Here is a 17,814-nt window from a genome sequence, read left to right as displayed (position 1 = left end):
GTTCTTCCAACACCGATGCAGTTTTGCGACACAGGTTGCCTCAGTGCTATTCTAAACAACCAAAATTACAGACACAACATACAATACTAATTGCCTCGTTGCCTTAGCTGCCTGAATACGTTCTAAAAAACTAAACCCAATACTTTTAAATACCGTAGTGATGAAGGTAAGTATAAATATGGTCAGAACTATGGAGCAAAATATGAAAGTGTGTGTGAAATGTGGACTTTTTCAACCGCACATCAACCTCAATTTCAAAACTATTTTTAAACTTCAAATTTAAATTTCGAGACTAAGTGTCAATTTGAAGAAAGGTTATTTTTTAATTTGCCTTTCAACCTCGCTAATTCTAATACTTTGTAATGAACTCTCTCTCTCTCTCTGTCCTGGTCCACAAGGGAGATTCGAATTAAAAGTACATCATTAATGGGAAAAGATTTAATTACTGTGTGTAAATACTAGAAAAGTGGCAGCAATATTTGACTGTTCTGAATTTCCGGCCACTCTCTATATAACGAAACGTCGTACATTTTGTTGCACGAAATTTTCAAAAATAATGAATCTATGCAAATGCGCACTAAATTAACAATACTCTAAATTCTTTTATATATTCTCTGTGTATTTAGCAGAAAAACGGCGTATTTTAATTCCACTGCAATTAAGTGCAATATTCTTTAGAAATGCATAAGCGCAATAAAACCACTTGCTTTATTGCAAAACTTAATCCATCACAGTGCGTGTAGTCTGAGAAGAAAAATTAGTAATGAAAATCAAGTGAATGACATCAGAAGAGTCGACATTGGAAGATTTAGTGTTTAAATGCTTATATTTTTCTTGGTTTTCCAAAAACAAGCTGCTTTGCAGAACAGGTCACTGGGTCAGGCGATAGTCAGGTAATTGGTCACCTGGTAACTTCAGGAAATTATTAAGTAATATCTAGGTAAGTCTTTTAAAATAAAGTGATACCAAAGTCGCTTTTATAAATAACCCACTGCTTCACACTTCTCCAAAAATAATTCTGGAGATCTGTGAAGTGGAGGATTATTTAAAACGAAGTGGATTTTGCACATTCCAATGCAGCGTTTGGTGTTTTATTTTTTTATTTTTTTACAAATCAAGAGCAGTGCACATAGAAGTATTGTAGCACTGTAAACAAATTATTTAAAATTTTAACCTCACTCTTCTATAACGAATTCGACAAATAATGTGTTCATTGAAACATGGTTGCATGAAGGAATTCGAACCTGAAAATTACCAACGATAATTTCAACATTTAATGAAGAGACAGAGAATCGAAAGGCGCAGGTTTTGCTATTTTGATCTCCAAGTAACGCTCTGTTATTGCTTGTCAAATCTTCAACCTGAGAAAAGTTCCATTAGATATCTGCAACAAGGAGGAAGTCTTTCTTCAGTTGGCAGATATCTAACCGAAAAAGTTCGATAGGCTCTTCTTGAAACTGAAGCTCTCATTAGTCCTCAGAAGGTGGCCATCTTCGATGATTTCAATGTTCATTTATCTAGATCTGGATCTAAATCTGCCTAACCGATCATCAGCCCTCTTCGGTATTTAATGGATGAACTGGGACTAATAAAAATAGATCAAACTGTGTAGCACTAGGGATTCTGCACATCTTGATCTATTTTTAACTCATCCCTCACAGTTGTCACTGTCGTTCACAGTTGTTTAATCTGATTATAAAACAGTTTCCTGCAGCCTTCGATACCAATAGGTCTCAAACAACGTCAAGACCGTCCTTCAAGACTCAATCAATTTTAGAAAGGCATAATGGGCTCTCCTGGCTTACATTTTTAAAAATCTTCAGTGGAACCGCTTATTACATGCCAAAATTATCAATTAGATAACCGACGAATCTCTCAAAGTTGTCAATGAAGTTCTCTATAATTTCATTCTCTCTCTCTCTCTCTCTCTCTCTCTCTCTCTCTCTCTCTCTCTCTCTCTCTCTCTCTCTCTCTCTCTCTCTCTCTCTCTCTTTGCTCAAAGGCAGAAAAATAAGTATCCTATTTCTATTAATTTTTACACGTGGATAGAAATAGTCTGCGGCCTTGTTCATAGAAAGAATAACTACCGGTCCAATATATCGAGAATTCTCTAATCCCGGAAAATTGCGCAGGATGATCCCGGCAACAATTTGCAATTCCACCAAGTTAGCGTAAGAGCAAAGGCACCTGGACACTAGACACCCGCGAGGTGATCTGATTGAGGTGTATAACGCCTTGAATGGGTTGAGCACGCTGAATTCTGATGGATTCTTCCGCTTGCTCAGGTTATGAACCTGAGGGGGCACAAATTCAAGTTGAGGAAAGACAGTTGCAGAATAGATGTACGGAAATTTGCCGTCGTTAATTGCTGGAACAAACTTCCATCAGTCTTTGTGGAAGTTCATAGCTTAAATAAATTCAAGGAGGAACTGGACAAACTTTTAGAGGGAATGGATGTATGAAATTGGGGTTTTTTTTGGCTGATACTACATAAGCTCATGCACTTGCTTTCTTGCATCACATGCCTCCCTTACCATTACTCTAACTATTACGTCACTTCCTTAAGGATTTTAGAGGCAGTTTAGATCTCTATTTTCCAGGTCGACAGGTAGGGCGCACGGGTCCAAATCTGTGACCAGCTCGTTCATCGGACCTCACACCATTGGACTTCATTTTGTGGGGTTATGTTAAGGATCAGGTGTATAAACACACCCACTTCCCGTTTCCACATGACTTGAAGAGTTGGATTACTGCAGCTACGAGTATATACATAGTTGTTATATTAGCCATGTACTGTGCATCTGGCAAAAGGTTGATTACTGTCGAAATGTGTACCGCATTACTGTTGGAAGTAATATCGGAATATTGTAACTGTTGCGTCCACGGTAACTTTGGGTGGTCCAAACTTCCTTGAGTACGTAATAGTTGAGGTCCTCCGCGGTTCAAGCTTAGTTGCCACCCACCTCCTCGTGATGGGGTAATGGGCAGGCTTTCCTGATGATAGCCTTTATGGTAGCAAAATGGCCAGAAACAACTAAACAATAACAACACAAATACACACCACAAACATAACTTTACACACAGTTCTGGCCATTTTACAGAGTTCTATATCGCCACAGTGTACCATAGTGGAGTTGAATTGGCTTTGAGGAGTCTTTTAGGTTTGTTCTAAGTTTCGCTCAGTGTACTCTTTCTTCTACATTGTTTGCGCCTGTAGCACAGCAGCAGTATCGTCCCGGGCCTTTTTCTCCCCATACCGGCTGGAAAAGGCCCAGGTTCGAATCCCGTCGATGACGCGAGGAACTTTAATGGGCTTTTTTTCACTCCGTGGTTCGGTTAGTCAGTCCGACGCGTAGATAGTAAGGTATTTTTCTCCAGAAACTGGGGTTTTCCGTCCAGCAAAACAAGCAAATCGATCAGAGAACACACGCAATTTACCGACACAAATATGGGTTTAGGTAATGAATTACGGGTAACACTAATATAATAATTTTTGTTTCTTCTACAGTATAATAAAAAGTTATAAGATACCAAAGTGCGTGAAGCTAGCTTTGATCTACCCGGTATATTTAAACATATAAGTACAAATAGCTAAAATTATTAAGTACATCAGGAAAAATGGCAAATACATATCGAATAGCTCACAAATTAGGTTATCCGTTGGCCATAGCATCAATATCTGACAAGTGGAACATATTTGACATGAGCTTGCAAGAGAGTGGTGATAAGTCTATAATGCCTTTGTCCTCCTTGAGCGAAAAAGTTTTATGTGCCCCTAGGTAAGAGAGGCAGACTGAAAAGCGATTTATGCGAGACATAAGAAAGCACGTTGGATTTTTATCGCTTTGCTATCGATATTCTTCAAAAACTGTCAGTGAACATGGAACTTGTCTAAAAAACTGATCGCTCTTTCTCTCTGTAATTTCTTCAGTGGATTTAACAAGAAAAACTGCTACAGAATTTTTCGTTCTTAGAGTATCCAACAATAAAGTTATTAAGTTAATGTTCTTTCAACCATTAGTTTTAAACTTGAGACAAGTTTGAAGGAACAGAAAAATGGCTGAATGAAAGAAAAATGACTGTTTACTAACATAACAGGCGAGAAAAATAAATTCTTTGAACCGGCAACATTGTTCTGAATCCTATTTAGCATTAATTTTTTTGCAGATCACTTCCACAAACTTTTTTTTTTTTTAAAGTTATTTGATTAATGATCACTTTTAATGAATAATATAACAGATTCTTTATTCTTTTCTTAATAATCTCATTCAGTCAACATTCACGCTCTACAAAGATTCATGAGAAATATATATATATATATATATATATATATATATTTTTTTTTTTAATGCAAAATGTATTTCGATTTTTAGGCACCCATCGTTATATAAAAAATGTCTTATATAAAAAATGATAGTTGTACTGGATTGCGATTTTCTTCTTCCTTCACTTAATTTGACTGCCCACTATTTCTTCGAGAACGTCATAAATAAAAATGAAACTGTCTTAATGTTTCTGGAAATCCTCACAAACTATTAAAGACAAATAAAGAAAATATTAAAATAAAAATTAGAAAATGGTTAATGCTCTACTGTAAAGCAATCAGAATTGGCAGGAGCCCTGTATCTGTAAAAAGTCACATTGACAAGAGTGTTGTATCTGTACAGTAGAGCAATAACCCTTTTCAAATTCTTGATTTTAATATTTTCTTTATTTGTTTTTAATGGTTTGTATGGATTTACAGAAACACCCTGTATAAGCCGTTTCCCGAAGTGATCACAATAAGCAGTACCCACTGTATTTCAAATAAAAAATATCCCTCAGCTCTTCGATCTTCTGATCATAAAGGTGTTGGGTGTGTAGAGAGATATTAAAGGAAACTTAACAAGTGATAGAATAAAATAATTAAAAAAAACACCTCAAGAGGAACTTCTTTCAAAATTTTTAGAAGCAATTTTTTAGAAGCAACATTCAGTCGCCATAGTTCAGTGCGCAAATTAAATCTGCTATATTATTATTATTTAAATTAATGATTAAAATATATGAAATGAAGAATATGATCGTGACAAAGTTGCTTAAAATTCGGTTTACATTCTTATTAAAAAAAAAAAAATGTAGATTTAGAAATTTAATTATTCATTCTTATTTTTTAATTACAGAACATCATGAAAAAAGTTCAAATAAACATTTTAATAATAATTTAATTTGTCTATCAGAAAATTTGTACATTGAAATGATCATCCATTAAGGGCAAGTTGCTACAATGGATAAAAGGATGGTTGAATCGGAGAGGACAGAGAGTGGTAATTAATGGACGCTGCTCTTCATGGACTAATGTTGTTATTGGAGTCCCCTAGGGTTCGGTGATAGGCCCATTGTTGTTTTCTATATTTATCAATAATATTCATGAAAGTATATCAGACTTATTTTCCAACGTGGCCCATTAGCTCAGTTGGTTAGAGCGTCGTGCTAATAACGCGAAGGTCGTGGGTTCGATCCCCCCATGGGCCAAAATTGAATTTTTATTTGCTTATAACTGTCCTTTTACTGCATATTCCACATAAATATGCAATAATAAAATATTATTAATTTTTATGAGTAATAAAAGGTGAAGTTTTAAGCTTTATTTTACCATTCTACCAACAAACATAGTATAAAAACATGATATTAAAGTAAGTGAATAAAAATTTAAATCATTACTAAATATGATGAAACAAGTTTTGTAATTTTAGAAAAAAACCTAAAAAAATAACTACCCTAGGAAACGAAGGGACTTTTTGTCAAAAATATAACTATGTTAATATTATGTACGAACCTATTCCATAATCACAAGCTTTCGGCATTAGATTCAAACAAACACATACTCGTGCTAACTACAGTAGATAAATACTATAAATACTATATTCTGTAGCGATAGTTACAGAAAAATTAATTTTCTAATACAGAGCGTCTTGTAGTGAGAGAGAAAAAACCGGTCAATGATATATTGTAGGGAGGTGGACTTTTACTTAATGATAACAGAGGTCGCTGTGAGCAACAGTTACTGTAACTTCCTTTTCGTAGGGAGAATAAATTGTACAGATACTTCTATAAATCAGGCTGCTTGAAGTATGGATTTCTTCATTAGATGAAATTATATAAAGTAGAACAATTTAGGTAATGTATGCATCGAGTGCGTTTAAAAAATGTGCCTAAAGGGATTTAAAACTGGAGGGAAGACCTTCAAGAAATGTTTACCAAAACTTCGTCACTTGATGATGGATAGTAGTGAGGTTGGTTTGTGCAGCAGTTGTTGTTTTTTTGTGGGGGGGAAAGCAAGTGTACTGGGGAAATGAGTTAGCCTATTGATATGAAATTTGGCAAAAAGGAAGATCCTGAGAATATTTTAAATAAGTTATAAAATTTCGAAAAAGGGCTGGATGCCGATGTCCCAAAATATATTGCAATGCTCATGTAGAGAAGAACTAGTGGAGGGAATGTGCTAGGTAATAGAATTTGAGCCTGAAACCTCCCAAAGGAGTAACTAGGGCTAAGATCTCCTCAAAGACTATAAAATATACCTGAAAATTTGTAACGATCGGTTACGAATTTTCAGGTATGTTTACAGTATAGCGGTTTTGACACCTGTCACTCATTTGGATAGGTCTAAGTCTGAGAACCGTCATAGACCTAGGTTAGCCAATTCAGGAGGAAGGAGTAAGATTTCCCCTGTGACTTATTCCGAGTACATCAGCCCGCATAGCATGCAAACCGACCATGAACACACATTTCTACCGAAGATTTCTGTGGGGGGGAAGTAGTTGAGAAAGTTGGAATGGAAGTAAGCCTCAAACCTTCCCGGGGTCCAACGAATCATATGCTGAAAATTTTCCGCGACATTTTGATCTCGATTAATGACCAAAAAACCGAATATACTTCCTGTCACATACTTATATACAGTAGATAACTTGAGATTTTATGGAAAAAGAAATTTATACATTTATAATGATGCGATTTTAATGAAATTTGGGATTGCTAGAAATATCTTTCTGAAGTTACAAATGAAGAATCTTTCTAAAAGCTCCTAAAATTTTTCACGTAATTTCTTCACTGTGAGTGGAGTTATTACATGCGGAGAGAGATGAAGGAACATGTGAAAACAATTGCCTCTTCTCTTGTGATAACGCATGTGGTGCGCTTAGAAAGGAATACGACATTCTCCATACCAATCTGCGTCATTGTTTTACTTTCAAGATTGTTTGTTTACCATAATTGCTACTATGCAAACAGGGCACTGGACGTCTTTTGTTTACATCAAAAGCAATCTGAACGCTGGTTGTCTTTGATGCAATCTGCATTTAAGATGTTATCTCGTATTTCAAACTTCAAACAGTTGGAAATATGGTAGGGTATCTCCGTCCGTTCTTTATAAGAGACGATATTTCAGAATGAAATTAAGCGCAATACCCACTTAGACAAATTCAACACCATCACATTGTTGTGTTAATGGTAACAACTTGAAGTATCTAGGAAGCACCATTACAAAGACTGGAGTGATAGAAAGAAAGAAATCAGACAAGAGATCTGATCTAGAACAAGACCATATCACTGAAGTGTAAGAAGGCTAAATATCAGACCTATTACGTACCAATTGTGACGTATGCATCTGAAAATTAGACTATGAGGAAAAAGGATGAAAGCAGAATGCAGGGTACAGAAATGAGGTTTGTGAGGAGCATAGCCGGAAAGACAAGACGCGACAAAATCAGAAACGATGTGTTTAGGGAGAGAATTCAGGTTGAAAAACTCCAGAATAGTATTGAAAGGTCCCGTTTGAAATGGTTTGGACATGTCGAGAGGATGAACTAGAGGCGTCTACCAAGAAGAATGTTTGATTTGCAATTAAAGGATAAAAGACCAAGGGGGAGACCAAGAATGAGGTGTCAGGACATGATAAAGACCGATGTCATTAAGAGATGAGAGAAGTACACTGACAGGCCATGGCGGCGAGGCTTCATACGTCGACCCGTGGAATAGCGGAACGATGACAGATGATGATGATGTGTTAATGATAGTTCGAACACATGCTTGACAAGCTGCTATAGAAACTGGTTAGACTTTAGTGGAATCTTATGACAGTAATGTCTTTAACCGATGATATTTACATAATAGCTTAATTAATCATTTTCCTACGTTCATATCGAGGTACAGATATATATAAATTACAAGTACTCCCAGTTATTTAGACATTCCACAATAATGACGCCAATCACCAAAATTTTTTCAGCAGAACGTTTCTATGCAAACAGAATAAAATACGAGTCGCAATGCAACGTTGTAATTGTAATCATACTAGTAAGAAAGCTTATACCATTAATAACAATTTGAGTATTTCAGATTCTAAACACGTAACTACACTTCGACATTAACTATTGTTTCTGTTTTTGCAACGGCTCAATAACATTCCATTGCATTGTCGAACGATGGACACTGGTAGAGCGTTTATTGCGTCTGTAGTGTTTAGTATCTGAAAAAAGAAGATCACTTCTTGAATTCAAGTGGCATTTGGGAAGGGATTTTGTTTTCTTTTTTTCAAAAAAATAAATAATTAGCCCGTAGGGTGATCGAACCCATGCCCTTCGCGTTATTAGCACGATGTTCTAACCAACTGAGCTAACGAGCTCGGCACATTACTGTTCTCCCTAGCTCTGTCACATATCCCAGAATTTATACACCCTTTGAAATACAGGTGGAAACCCAGCAACAGAATAAAAAGTATGGATAAATTAATTAATCCCAAGTTTAATAGTATACATAAAAACCGAATTTTAAATTATGTCCAGCTATTTGGCAACAATAAAAAAATAATAATAATAAAAAAATATAACGTAAGAAATGCATTTCCAGAATAGATGCGCTCTTGCTCCGTGGGTTATGTATACAGTATTTTGAGTTCTTGTGCCTAAAATACGTTTTGCTTTCTCATTGGGCCCAAGGGTTGGGAGCTGGATTCTCGCCAAAGTTCTAATAGACTCTATTTACATGCAATTCTCTACGCTTAGAGCAACGAATTGGAACGTCTCGTAGACATACCGTTTGCACCCTTCACTGCCATAGTAACTAGCTTCAGTGACAACGGCTACTTTATTCTGAGAGGCCTGCGCATTATTTTACTTCCCGTGTTTAATTCTTCCATGATTAATTTTGCTGGCCTACCTGACAATCCACACGCTGCCATTAACGAGGGCCAAGCCGCAACGTATTTCTTATAATCTTATCATCAATGTAGTTATTTTAATTACTGGTATATGGATTGTGCGAATTTTTCATCGTCTTATAGTTACACAGAGTAGCTCTCGTGCCCTCATTGGTAGCACAGGTGGTATAATCACCATCCTCCCCACACTGGATGGAGGAGAACTGAGTTCAAATTCCGTCAATGACATGAGGAATTTTTATGGGCCTTTTTCACAATGTGGTTGAGGTAATCGGTCTCAGATAAGGACAGCGTGGTCTTTGGATTCGCAAAGAATAATATGGAAAAAAAATATGAAAAATAAGCAAAATATGCGGGATGTTCCTGTTTGATAATAATAACCTACATTTTGTGGTTCACATCTGCAGAAACATCCAGTTGAAATTAACTGCCCCCACACTGTTCTACAGCTAACTTCTCATAAAAGCAAGAAATTATCTACAATAACAACAGCAAAATTAGTTATATTCAAAACAGTAAACATAGTATTGCTAGCAAAGGAAAATATGTTATTAAGGCACAAAAGCAAAGTTGAACTCGTAGGCAGTTTGTACAGCGCATCTTTTGTTGTCGTGGTAATTGCCACCGTAAAAAGCAGTAAGTAGTTTCAAAGTCGATAGCAGTTACTATGACAACCTCTCTTTAAGAAACCTTGATTTAGATAATAATAATAATTAATAATAATAAAAACTTGACATTTACTTTGCAGCTTCAAGTACCCTCAGTTATTTGGAAAATATTAAAACACTCTTGAAGAAAGCAAACATGATGAAAAGCTCTTAAAAACCCACCTCGCAGCAGTCGCCAATTACGTGGCATTTCGTGTGATTCCATCATTACCTCCTTATCCTTTCAACTGCACCTCTTTAAGGAATGAATAACACAAAAGGAAGATTACATTCTGTGTTGTCCTCAGCAGCCTTTGTGCTCATTCAAGCGATCCGTCCTTGATTCGATGCCAGACGGCAAAGTCTTTGCCATCCTCGAATGAACAGTTACCCTACAACATGCAATGAAATAGTTCACCGCGAAAAATTAACTTACAAGGAATCCTTGAAATCCTAAAGAAAAAGTTCTTTCTTTAGCCAACTATGTACGCTACCCTAATTAGATGCGCGGGTTAATTAGACACCACTACTGTCTTTGTTAATGATTGCCACCTCTTAATTTTTGCTGCGAATTTCTAGCATGTATTGCGGTAAACATCATTTAGCTTTTTGCCTACTTCATTTAAATTATTTTATGCTCAAATCAACAGATTTTGGAATCAAATTGTCAGTCTCATGGAGTTAACTTATTCCAGTTATTTTCACTCTTTGGCTAAAAGAAAACCCTCTACAATCCAGTCTACATCTCTTCCCCCGTAATTTGAATTTGTACGAATACACTCTTACAGATATAATGGAAATATTTTTTTATCTGAATTAAATGCATTAGAAGGACAGAGAAAATTGAGAAATACTATGGTTTGAGTATTGAGTTTGAATACGGTAAATATTAAGGTTGAATATGGTAGATATTATGGTTTGAAAAATACTGGATTTTGAAATATGGAGGTGTAAATTGAATAGCAGCCAATGGAAGAGAATAGCAAGTGGTACAGGGAGGGGGAACTGAGAGTGAACAAAACATTGGCCCGTACTAGGGAAAGGGGTGGTAATTTGCGAACGGGTGAGAAAAGGGCAGGAATAAGAGGACCAAAGAACGCTTTGATGTAAGCGGCATTTGGACTTACGTCGCTCAGTCTGGCGTTCGCGTCAAGAAAACAGAGCCACTGTGGCGGATTTTAGGTAAGTGGGCGACATTAAGCAAAACTGTAAAAACACGAATATAGGTTTTTGGAGGAGCTCGGCATAGATGAAAGAAATATTTTGCTGAAGTGTCAAATAAACAGGAAGGCAAGGCATGTATATATATTTTTTAGCAAATAGGAAGCAGTGAAAAATTAAGCAATAGTATTTGGATTGGTTGAGAGTCCTGTGGGAGAAGGTTCAAACTGCTTAGGAAAAAAAGGGTTAGGAAATTTCGTGAGTTGGGAGTTGAAGTTATGTGCTAAAATGTTATTTAAGAAAATCAGAAAAAAAGTGGTCCCAGGCCTGATCCTTGAAGAAGCGCACGTCGAAATGTAGCCTCGTCTGAAGGGTAACATTTAATTGCAACTCTCTCTCTCTTCTCCTAAAACCATCCTACTATCCATCTAAGGATCTTACCCCTGATATTAACATGTTCCACTTTGTACAACAACCTCTCATGTGGGACAGAAGCAACTGCTTTGCTAAAGTCCATATAAATAACGCCACAATTATTTCGTACATTCAACTCATGAGTGATTCTTCCGTAATAGCTAACCAAATTAGATAACCAATGCGTCTAGAATGCCATTTCGATCTAGATGTCTTTGTATGTTTTGCATTTTTAATCCTAGCTTCCATAATTTTCCTTGTCGTTGAAGCTAGACTGACTGTCCTGTAGTTACTCACGTCGCTCTTAGAGGGCTCAATGTCCATTGGAGTATCCATGGTTAGCATTGATACTTCACGGTATGGATTTTCATGTCATGTAAACCCATACCGTGGATTTTCCTGCTAATGAATCCCACATCAAACCAACGAAAGTCAACCTAGTCCTTCCTTCGTGGACAATGGAAAGATTTTTTTTATTCTTTTTGGAAATTTTCCTATGAATTCGCAGTATACTACCAAATGTATATTTATCCATGTATTAACTACAAATTTTAATGTCTGAATGTAAAGTTTTAAGACGTTAATATCCATGAATTTTTGCATTCACTGGAACCACTGAAGACTTCTGTTGTCTGCCCTTTTTATCGAAAACAATCGCTCTCGTTAGTGAATACAAAAAGTAACCCTCCACCAACATTTTTTAAAGTGTTTCTTTCTTATAGAGGAAAGAAAAGAAGTATATTCATTGTGATTTATTTTTTGCTTCACTAAATAGGTTTTATATATTTTTTAGAAAGTGCATTCATTCTTGGCCCACTATTTACGTCATTGGTTTATGATTCTTACATCTTTCAAATAAAAGATGCCGTGTTTGTGACATTACCATAGCAACGATTGCGTTAACAATTGCTGTTGACTTAATTAAGGAGGAATATTTAAGTTTGGACATAATATTTTCTTTTTGCATTTTTTCTCCTCTATTGAGTCTGTGATGCAAGTTCATTTTTAATAAAAAAAAAGTATAATTACTGCATTCATTAGACCGTTACTTAGATCTTTCCTTATTGAAAAAAGGTTTCAGTTCTTTAAGGTGATTAAATAAGAAAATGCCAGCTTTACTTCCTTAACTGGAATTAGGTGCTAAAAACAAAATTTATTCACACATATATTTTTTATGGAGCATTCTAATAGGTTTCGTATTTTGTCTAATCGTAATTACGTGATATATCTACACTTATTTCCAAAACTTGAGCTGCACTTCTACAGTAATATACAAAGTGAATTGTGTACTGGCGAATTACCTTTAGGCTGATACCATAGGTTGAAGTAATGAAGAATGCTAGGAAGTGGCCGGAATTAGGAGTTGCGCAGACAATGGTTGTCACGGGGCACTGTTTGAGAGTAGGACTTCAGCAGTAGGGTCTGGAATTAGATTTGAATTGTAGGTGTGGTGAGCCAGAAGATAGGTTACACACATTATTATACTGTGGCTTGTATCGAGAATTACGACAACTTTTTGCTGTGACAGGAGACCTTTCCATAGATCGGAAAGGTCTTCCCACTCCATGTCCACCCATTTTCTATAATTGTGTGTCAGTTCTTACACAATTATTACTCTCTTCAATGACAGTTCTATTGACTGACATCTCTCCAACATGTCTTCTTTCTGGTGCATCAAATTCTTAAGACTGAATAGTGTTGAACATTTGAACTATGGGCTGGAATCTTTAGTTATGCCATGACATAAATGAAAATTTATGATATATTCATCAAGTGCAATCTTGTCACCACTAAGTGAGAAGTTAGTTAAATGTACGTAGTTTTGTTACATTTCAAGCGCGTTAGCAAATAGTAATAATTCATGATTTACAAAAAAAGGACAAAAAGCAAGAATTGTATGCGCGAACAGAAAAAATTTCTTTTCTACCCATCCACCATATTGTCGATTCATTCCTCCCACCAGAGCATGGAAACAAAGATAATATCCAATGCTTCAGCTACAATATATGATATGTGTATGGCCTTTGTAATATGTATGAAAAAAAAAATAATTTTTGGATTTCTATTAGTCCATATTTTAATGAAATATGGGATGGCTTAACAAATCTTTCTGATAGGATTGTCTCGAAAAGACCGGATGAAGTCTTCTCATGATGACACTCTTTATTGCTTCTGCTTAACCGTGAGCCTTTGCGGCATAAATTTTGCACAGACCTTCGTTTTCCGTAAATCTTCATGCAGAATTTGACGAATCGTCCTTTATTCATATTTAACTCATCAGCCATCATTCTGATGGTCAAACGACGATTTCTTGCTACAATTTCCCAAACTTTTGCAATTCTGTCCTCATTTTGAGAGGTTGACAGACGCCCACCTCTTGGGTCTTCCCGAACATCTTCACCTTCGTCTTTGAATCGCTTATACCATTCGAGCACACTGGTACAACTCAATGTTTCGCAACCATAAACAGTTTTAACATTTTATACGTTTCTGTTGCAAGTTTTCCCAGTTTAAAGCAAAATTTGATATTAGTTCCTTGTTCCGTTACAAAATCGTGACACAGAACTTTAACGCTACTAAAAAAACTGGTTGTTACTTTCAACCTGCGAGCCTACTGGGAAATTTCTGTATTATCATCCATTGGAGGAAGGTTTAACTATGACATTTTCCTTTATTTTCAAACTCATTCGAACATGACCGCAACAGGGCCAGTCCAGGAACTTTATTGTCACACCTTATATATATATATATATTTTTTTTTTAAATTAATTTTTTCCCTTGACTCTTATATTATAAATAAAAAGTACTATTTGTCAGGTCTTAGCATATAAAGTAAAAGTAACGAGTATTTATAATGTTGCCTCTTTTGCATGTTTATAAGTTCTAATTCATTATGAAAGTTAGTAAAATTAAATTTACTTTCACTTTTGGGCGTTGGTGTAATATCACCTTGTGGAAGTTACTTCGTTTGCTTCGTTTTCTTCATAGATCCATCGTAAAGTCCCATATAAATAATACTTTCAACACGGCAAGCAACACCTGTCGTGGACCCAAACAGAAATCTGGCTACTGGGGACTGAAAACACAAGTTTTCCATTTCCTGAGTGCCTACAATCTGCATACCCCCTCTCCAGTACTCCTCTTTCCCTCTCCCACCGTTGAAATGGAAACTTTATGTCTTCCACTTCCACAACCACATACCAGCTGTCTGAAACAAAGGATTTACTTCAGCTATAAAGATTTTCTAGCACGCATCCTGTTTCGCTTTACAACTCTAACCCTGCAATCCAGCTGTTTATTTTTTTTATTACGATTGCATTTTCTGTTTGTCAAGCACAGATCGCAGAGACATAGCTGTAAAATCCTTCTATATTTGTCCCAAAGACATGCAATTAATAAGAATCTTCTCTGCAAAGTGTAAATAGGTTTTCTATGGTGCTTACCAAAAGAATAAAAAAAAAATTTTTGTTCTCCATGATAATCCGCTTTTTGTCTTGAAGGTCTTGTGATTAAAGTAAACATCTAATCAATTTACAATTAAGCCTGCGATGCTGTAATGACGCTGTTGGGAAAAAATGAATTCTTTTCTTTTCTCTAAACTGCGGTTTTCTTTCATATCCTCTTTTTGAGCCAGAGAAAGTAAGAAACGACAGGTTTCAAAGAACTGTTGAAAAGTAAACTGAAAATTTCCACATCGTTGTTTTTCGCAGAATTTTAATTTGCTACTGGAATGTCATCAAGAACTCGTTTTTTTTTTTAATTTATGACGTGAGTATCGGTTAATGACGCACCGCTGCATAAGCTCAGTGTAGAACTTGAGAAAAAGATACATTAACAAAATAGTTTCTATTATATACGTGAAGAAAGCAGTTTTTTAGCTTAAAAATTTGTTTGATTCGGTACATTCGTTTCTTGAAGAATTCCTGTACATCTTTTTCCTCAGCATGAATTACAAGTGGATTATAACGGGATTATAATTGATCATAACAGGATTGTGATGGATTACAACTGGATTGTAATAGATTATAATGGATTACAAGTGGATTATAATGGATTATAATAGGATTATAATAAATGTCAACCGGATCACCAGTGGATTATAATCGGATTACCAGTGGATTATAATGAATTACAAGTGTGGCTACAATCAGTACAATTTCCCAGATTGCATATACAGTATTTGCATTTGGATTTTTTTTGTAATAAACAGTAGGGTGATGACCACTTTTCGATGTGTTTTAGATAGAAATGATAGTGTCGATTTAAAAATGATGTTTGCTGCTTAAGCATTTGGAACGCTGGCTTAATGTTCATAAGACAAAATATAAAGTTTCATAAATGGGAGATGGTTGGATTTAGCAGAGATAATCGGCTGAAAACTTGTATGCTGTGTCTGCGCTTTTAACATGTAACTGTAGCATTGCAGGGATCTGCGAAGTCTGCCACAGCTGGAAAATAGTCCTTAAAAGTTCCCGCTGCCTTTTTGGAAAGTATATTTCAGTTTCTGCGGAAGGGAATTGAACCCAGGCCGTTTCCCCTTTATTTAAGAGCAGTGATTCTATCCACCGAGCTACTTTTGAGGAAAACAGTTCAATACGTTTTCTTTCAGATTTATTGAATATTAAATAAATGTTCTTTTTATTGCTGAATAAAAGTATAACACACGTACATAAAAGTGTAAGTAGTAAGCAACTTTCCCATCGCGGCCATGTTTGGTAATGGTAATGTTTAGTAACGTTTTCTTTTGTTGCTTAAGCACGTTGGAACACAGCGAAAGATGCTAGGAATCTAACATTGAGATATACAGGATAATTTTTACTAATAGATAACATCGTCCTCGCTGTTAGTACAGAGGTTATAATCATCGTCCTCTCCATACCAGATGGAAAAGTCCCGGGTTTGAATTCTGTCAATGATTTCAGGAACCTTTATGGGCGTTTTTCACTTCGCTGCAGAGTTTAGAGTTAGTCGGTCTCAGGAGAGGATACCAAGATCTCCCCCGCGGAAACTTGGGTTTTCCCGCCAGCAAAAGAGACAAATAAACCAGAGAACAGACTCAATTTATAGACATTATACACATGGATAGATGAGATTGTTCTCGGGTGCCGTCATGTTTTGATAGACAACATTAAAATGGGATTAATCACGTTAGTTCACTTCAATAATCGTATATATTATTAGATAGCCAAATGATGCAAGGAAGGGGAGTTTTTGTGCATCTGTAAAAAAAAAAAAAAAAAATCTCCAGTCACAAATACTTTGTTATTCCCGAAAAGTGACCATCTCATTCTGTCCAAAAGTGAACCAAAATAAAAAGGAAGAGAACTGAACAGAGATAAATTAACGTTTTCTTTTGCTGCTTAAGCACGTTGGAACGCTAGCTTAATATCCATTTTCTATTTTCTCTACACTTGTTTCCAGAGGGAGAGATTACATGCTGATGCAAGAAAATTAATCCCCCTCTAGAGGAGGAGGGAACACGAAGAGCAATAAGAACAAAACGAAACACCTTGACATGCTGGAAAGGATATTTTCTAGCATCGAGTTATACCCACAAGACATCCACAAATCATGGGACAATTGATGGATTGCTTTACGCATGGGCACATACCTTTTCCAGTCAGATAAACATTAAAGGGTCTCGATACGCTAAGGAACTGAACACTAACGACCGCAATGCGAACCATAAAGGCCACTATCAAGCTTTCTTTCAACTTTTATTTGCCCTTAATTTTCATTTCAAGGAGAATTTTATTTCAAGAAAAGAATGACTTCGAATATCGTCTTAACCCCTAAGAAACTTTGTCGGTTAAATTCTCAGGGTTGTTTGCATTCGTGAGGCAATAATTTAACATTTTCTGCAGTCAACTGCCCAAAAAAAAAAAAGTTATAACGCACACTCGGAGATGGATTTCAAGAAAGAGAAAAGATGTTATTGTTGTCTTAGGTGCATCAGCTACTTAGACCACATTGCGCCATATAATATGTCTTTAAATTGCGTGTGTTCTGTGGTCGGTTTGTCTACCCTCATTCGAGACCACTTAACTCAGCACGTTGTAAAAAAGACCCATAAAATTTTTTCGCGCCATTGACGGGATCTGAACTCAGGTCTGGAAAAGTAAAGAAAGTTTAAAATTTCTCTTAATGAATTAAGAAATGAGGAAGGAAAAATTTCTGCTTTCTTTAATCTGGGTGAGGGAAGGGAAGTAACTACCACCGTATCTTGGCTATTCATCTTTAAAATATGTTCTTATCATGTTTTATTGTCACCTCCAATTTCCTCCCTGTTATGTGGGAAAGATTTTTTACTTTCCAGATGCCAAGGTGTCGACTAAAGATCCACGGTCGCCATGGTAACGCTGGATGTGACAGCTGTGAAATATTAGATACAGCTTC

At 36.0% G+C, this 17,814-nt stretch overlaps 1 protein-coding gene and 2 non-coding genes across 3 annotated transcripts in view; 1 reads left to right on the top strand and 2 right to left on the bottom strand.

Annotated features, from left to right (window-relative positions):
- xit (ALG6/ALG8 family glucosyltransferase xit) overlaps nt 1-17,814 on the bottom strand; it is a 104,592-nt gene that overhangs the window by 66,348 nt on the left and 20,430 nt on the right. The window lies entirely within an intron of this gene.
- TRNAI-AAU (transfer RNA isoleucine (anticodon AAU)) lies at nt 5,438-5,511 on the top strand. Its single transcript has one exon. It is a non-coding gene; the product is annotated as a tRNA-Ile (tRNA).
- Nucleotides 8,589-8,662, bottom strand: TRNAI-AAU (transfer RNA isoleucine (anticodon AAU)). Its single transcript has one exon. It is a non-coding gene; the product is annotated as a tRNA-Ile (tRNA).

Source organism: Mastigoproctus giganteus, chromosome 3 (genome assembly GCF_048544385.1).
Source record: "Mastigoproctus giganteus isolate SK-2022 chromosome 3, ASM4854438v1, whole genome shotgun sequence".
In the NCBI taxonomy this organism is placed as follows: Eukaryota; Metazoa; Arthropoda; class Arachnida; order Uropygi; family Thelyphonidae; genus Mastigoproctus; species Mastigoproctus giganteus.
The sequence above is the reverse complement of the archived record's forward strand: the minus strand, read 5'-3'. Positions and strand labels throughout refer to the sequence as shown.